Raw genomic sequence first — 6,409 nt, 5'->3', positions numbered from 1 at the left:
AACTAGATGCTAAATTTTCAAAAGTAAATTGTTGAAATAAAATAAAAGTTTTTGTTGACGAAAAGTTCAAGTATGAGAAAACATCATTCCCCTTTACAATGAAAATATGGCTTGTGAAGAAATTGAAATCATTACAAAAATATATTTAAAAACTAATTTATGTCAAATAGGAGCAACCTTATTCTCTACCCCCTCCTGAGCACTATAAAGAACATTGATTAATCCAGAGTTTGGTCCTTAATTCTGTGGTTAGGCTAGGAGGTTATCGGTTGTCACTCCAAAGCTCCCACAATGTAATTATTCCTTTTTCGGATAATTTAGTGGATGGTGATAGTGCTATTAGTTTCCAATCAACTGAACTAAATTGAGGATTCTAATTTGTCACCTTAAAATCTTCCAATTCTTAAACTCTTCCAATCCTACATCCAACAAAGTATATTTCTCTATTTATTTGCAACCAATCCCCTGGATGAAATACTCCCCCATGAAATCAAATGTGATTCTCTCTTTGTTGTAGAAATCATATCCCATTTTCATAATATATATTTCTCAACACATTTTAACAATTCAATTGGTCAGATCAAAAAGTAAATAAAGATCGGAGTTCAAATCATCACAAATTATTGACATTTAAAACTATAGAAAATAAAATCAATTCTTCACAAAACCATTTCTTCAAAGTATGGAGAAGGATAAAGAATACTACTTAGAATTCATGAGAAGGATACGATAAAACATGGATTTCAAATATAAAGAAAAGTTTACAAATAAAAGAAATAAAAAATACAACTTAACTTACAATCTTTCCCAAGCAAATCCCTAGAAGTTCTCCCCAAGCTTTTCCCTATTTACAATCATTTTCAATTCTCTTTTAGAAATTTAATAAAGAAGAAATCTCTCACATTCTCTCTCCTCTTACAACCGTAGAAGAAAATCTCATCTTCTCTCTCTAGCTCACGCCAATTCTCTCCTCTCCCTCTCGTCACACTCTAGAAGTCCCACTTCCTTTTGGGCTGCTTCCTCTCCAAAAAAGTTTTAATTTCCCTCCAAAATTCAAAAGATGTGCCTCCTTGATCCAAGGGTCAAATCCCTTCAAATTGGAACCTTCCATAGTGTCTAAATGCATTGAATCACTTCATGGGGTGCTTAGAACAAGTGTCCCTTTGAAAATTCAGGCAAAATTTGTCTCAAACAACCTTAATTTAAAACTTTCATGCCTAGTGCATCATGCATCAATCTAGCGCATCATGCGCTAGTTTGGTGCATCATGCGCTAGTTTGGTGCATCATGCGCCAAACCTCAAAATTGGTTGTTTTTGCTCTAAATTTTGCTCTTTTTGTCATTTTTTTTTTCAAATGCCTAAAAATGTTATACCTGCAAAAAAACACAAAAATACATTTCTTTAAAGTGTAATATCACAAAAAATGGGCATAAAAAGGGCACTTAAAATAGTATATTATTTTTATGTATCAAAATCACCCAAACTTAAATGTTACTTGTCCTCAAGTGACACTTTTATTACATAAAAGCATATGAATTTAGGATCGAGATTAACTTATCACTTCTATAGTTTTGTTAAATAAATAGAATATAAAAAATTAAGAAAAACCTTTAATAACTTTAGTTCAAACTCCAAGTCTAGGAATATCTAGTAATCAAATTTAAGATTTCTGAATCTCTATTCATTTAACGAAGAATTGTAATTTGTCATGCTAAGAACATTTAGAACATTCATATGAAGAAGAACTTCATGAAAACATTACTATGAATGTTACTAATACTTCAATACAAGTTTAGAAAGTGTAATAAAGCTCCTTCCTTAAGTTGATTCAAGTGAAGCTAATTTTTGATTAGGCATCTCCTCAAGCTTCTCCTCACCATTTTTTTTTCTTTTCTTTTCTTTTTTCTCTTTTTTTAAGGATCTTTTTAATCCTTTCTTTTCTTTTTCTTTTTCCTTTTTGAGATGAGGATTATTATATATGGATAGCCTTTAATAGCTTTGAACTTCACTATCCTCTTTTTTAAAGTCAAAACTCCATAAAGTCAAAACTCTATACATTTCTTTACTTTATAAATTCATATTAGTTTATGATTTTTCATAAAGCCTCATTCCTTTCTTTTTACATGAAAATCTAAAATTCTTAACACTTCAAAAATATAATTTTCTTTACTAAAAATAGAAAAATATAGTTTAATCATATCATATCAAATATCTTTAACTTTATAATTGAACTTCATTATTAAAAATTTTTACCTAAATTTGCTATAATATTTATAAACATAAGTATAATCATTTAAAGTTAAATCTTAATATCCCAGGACATGTTAAATAAATTTTGAAAAATATAGTCACTTTAGGACAAATAAAATTTAATTTTTTCCATTTCAAAAGAAAATTTTCTTTTCCCCCAAACTTAAATTTGAATTTTTAAATGATTTTAAGTGTAAATGATTTTAAGAACATTTTAGTACAAAATTTTAGTTGGTGAAAGAAAATAGTAAATACATGAAATTAAAAACTAACCCAAGAAGCTCAAACTGAAAATACTAAAACTGAAACTGAAAAGTAAACAGTCGAAAATTGTTATTACAAATTACTGGTCCACAATATAACATAAAAGTCTGATTATAGTAGTCTCAAATAAAAAGTGCAACACAATACAAACAAACACAAACAACACATAATATCAAATCAAACTAAATCTAAACTATCAATCCTCATCTCCTTCCTCACCACCATCATCATTATCTTCTTCTTCTTCTCTTGCTTCTTCACCTTCATCGCGAATGGGAGCATATGGAACAAAGCTGGGGCAAGCAGGAAAGTTCACATTAGGTTCACCCATGAAGTGCCTAACCATAGCATTTTGAAAATCTATATCATGTTGAACTCTCCTTTGTTGATATTCATCATTATATACATTCCTTGCATCTATCTCTCCCAACTGAGTCTGTATATTAATGATATCATATTGTTGAATCATGAGCTAGTCCATAACACCTTCTAAAGATGCAACACTAGAAGTAGATGCCATATTTTGGACTGAATAGTTAACATGGAAGCAGAGAAGTTAACTATCTTTTTATTCTTTATTTTCCACTCCCCTCTTCCATCAGTCAGAAAGGCAATAACTTCTTCCAATAATGAATTAGTGATAGCGAAAGCGGCATATTCATCATGGAAGACATTTTTAACCCCATAAAATGCATTGATCCTTTCAGAGGTAAACTCAACTTGCGTACCTCTCCCCAAAATGTGATCTCCCGTGGTGAATCTTAAGTTTGCATAGAACTCCCGGACCATAGGGACGATTACTACAGCAGTGAAGTAGCAAAATCGCTCCAAATTTCTAGCGCGAATCTACCTCTCGACCTCACCTTCTGAGTTTGCAAATGCCCTTTCTTGGATCATACTTTTGTACTCCAATAGTGTATTGTAACTATGTTGGGCTTTGAAACTAATGAATTTTCAAGCATTGAAGTCCTCGGTCGGTCTTCCTCACTTAACTTGATGAGCCATTGGAGATTCTACGAAAATCCAAATAAATTTCAAATAAATTACTAAATCTCAAATATAACTCCCTAAGCAAGATTATTTGGTAAGAAACTTTTCACCTTAAGTTTCCTTCAAGCATTTTCATCAAAAATCCCATTTTTTGGATCCCCCTAAATCCATGGTGAAAATTGAAAATTTCTAAGTTAAAGTGAAGCTCTTATGAAGAGAAAATGAAATCTATGATTTTTGGCCTCCAAATCCTTCTCTATAGCCCACAATGTGATGCCTTAGACCAAGGTATTGAGGTAGAATATGACTCAAGCAGCAAAAATGGAGGCTTCTGTGCGATTTTACAGTTTTCTAGGCAATATAGCGTGTTCGGACTTTTGGCGCATCATGCGTAAGAGCGTATTTTTGCCAGATTTCAGTTTCTGTGGAAATATGCTCAGTACCGCTTTACATCAACCTCTATTTGACTCAAATAAACCTTTCTAAGCATAATTAAACATCAAACTAACACTAAATTTTCACAAATAACACAAAACTTATATTTATATACGAAACACGAGTTAATACAAACTAACATCTTTCAAGCTAACACATAAAAAATTCAGTGTTTTAAAGTAAGCCAATATCCTAAACACTGAAATCTAAACAAAAAACTTCAAAGCAATAACATAGATAGTGCAACAATAGAAATTAAAGACAATTCAACATAACAAACTAAAACAAATAATACTAGACAAGACATTTTGTGCTTAACTCAACTTCAAACATCTTCTTCACACTTGATCTCCTGGAGATCTCCCATAGATTGGTAGTGCACATACAAATTGTAGAAGGGCCTAAATAGATATTCATCGATTGAATTTTCCTCCTCAAGCAATGCATGCTTATTGAACATACATACCAAACCATCTTCAATACACCCTGTTTGTTCAAAATGTTCATTAAGTCTCCAATCCAGACAATCCAACATCTCAGAAATATTCTCAATTGCACGCATAAGATTATGCACCTCTTTCTCTATCTTTTTAATTCTCTTTGAAAGTGCACTCAACTTTTAGTAGGGTTGAATAGGTGATGAATTATGAGATCCTCAATAGGTTTTCCAGTTTGAATACAGTAGTTCAGAATAACACTCTCCTCCGTGACCTTACTGATTTTCATAATAGGCAGTAATTTCGAGGAAATGAAAAAATGACATGCCTTTGAAGTAGGATTTAACAATGCTGAAGAAAAACTCACATTCACAAACTCACATTCACAAACTCACATTCACATCATCTCAAGCTTCCCAATTAGCATCTTCATCCGTAAGGTAATGGTAAAGTTCATTCATGTTGTCTCTTGTAAAGGTAATACTTACGTAGTGGCAGATAGGCACGTTCTCAATCATTAACATTTCATTGATTCTCAAAGGAGTGAACTGCACAAACCTGCCTCGCATGTAGAAAACCTGCCTCGCATACCCTTGAAGATTTGCACAAAATTATTTCACCACAAGGACTACTACAGTGGCAAAATTATTTCACCACAAGGACTAAGGACTACTACAGTGGCAGTAGTGTAGCAAAGCACTTCCCAACTCCTCTACGAAATAACTTCTTCGACTCGAGTATTTGGCGTGTTGAATCCTCAATTCACAAATCCCCTCTCTTTGATAAGCCTCTTCTTTACTATAACTTGATCATGCAATTTCTATGCATCGTGACTGATGAACTTTCTTCGGTTGAAAATTATAAATCTAGCGGAGTTTCTAAAGTAGGAAGCCATAGGAATTAAGAAGTGGTGAGTCTACCCTCGATTTCCCCCCTAAAATATGTCTTGGAGTTGTTTTTTAGGAGTTATTTGAAGGTGTACCCGCCAAAAACTGCCAAAAATTGCCATTTGAAACGTTTTAAGTCATTTTTGTCTCCACGGAGCGTCATGCGCCGGTTCCAAAATTTGGTCATTTCGATTTTTATCAAATAAATTCTCAGTCTTTTCACAATATTAGGAAAACAAAAATGTTTCTAAACATTTTTCACAAATACACGGATTACATAAAACATAAACATAAACATACATATAAGATTTTAAACAAAAACTCAAAAATCAAAGTAAACAACGATACATATGGGTTGCCTCCCACAAAGCGCATGGTTTAATGTCATCAACCCGACATTCCAGTCTCATTCTGGGTGATCCAACATGATAGTCTCTTTAAAATTTGGTCTTTGACCATCAAAATAAGGTTTCACTCTGTGCTCATTCACTTTAAATATTTTCCAGTCTTAGGATCTTCGATATTTAGGATCTTCGTCGATATTGACTGCTCCATAGGGATAGAATTTTATAACTTTGAATGGACCTTTCCACCTAAACTTTAATTTTCCAAGAAATAATTTCAATCTTGAATTATATAATAAAACTTCATGTCCATGTTCAAATTCTTTTTTTACTATCTTCTGATCATGCCATTCTTTCATTTTTTCCTTATAAATCATCGCATTATCGTAAGATTCATTCCTAATTTCCTCAAGTTCATTCAATTGCAATATTCTTTTCTCTTCAGCTTCTTTCACATTGAAATTAAATTCATTTATTGCCCAATAAGCTTTTAGTTCCAATTCAACTGGTAATTGACTAGTCTTCCCAAAAATTAATCTATATGGGGACATTCCTATAGATGTCTTATAAGATGTCTTGTATGCCCATAACGCAGTATCTAATCTAATAGACCAATCCATTTTATTATGATTAATACTTTTCTCCAATTTTTTTTTAATTTGACGATTAGATACCTCCACTAAACCACTAGTATGGGGATGATAAGCAGTTGCAATTTTATGTATTATATTATATTTTTCAACCAATATTGCAACTGTTGAATTTCTAAAATGAGATTCTCAATCAATAATAATTACTCTC

Source organism: Phalaenopsis equestris, unplaced genomic scaffold (assembly GCF_001263595.1).
Source record: "Phalaenopsis equestris unplaced genomic scaffold, ASM126359v1 Scaffold207535, whole genome shotgun sequence".
Taxonomy (NCBI): Eukaryota; Viridiplantae; Streptophyta; class Magnoliopsida; order Asparagales; family Orchidaceae; genus Phalaenopsis; species Phalaenopsis equestris.
The sequence above is the reverse complement of the archived record's forward strand: the minus strand, read 5'-3'. Positions refer to the sequence as shown.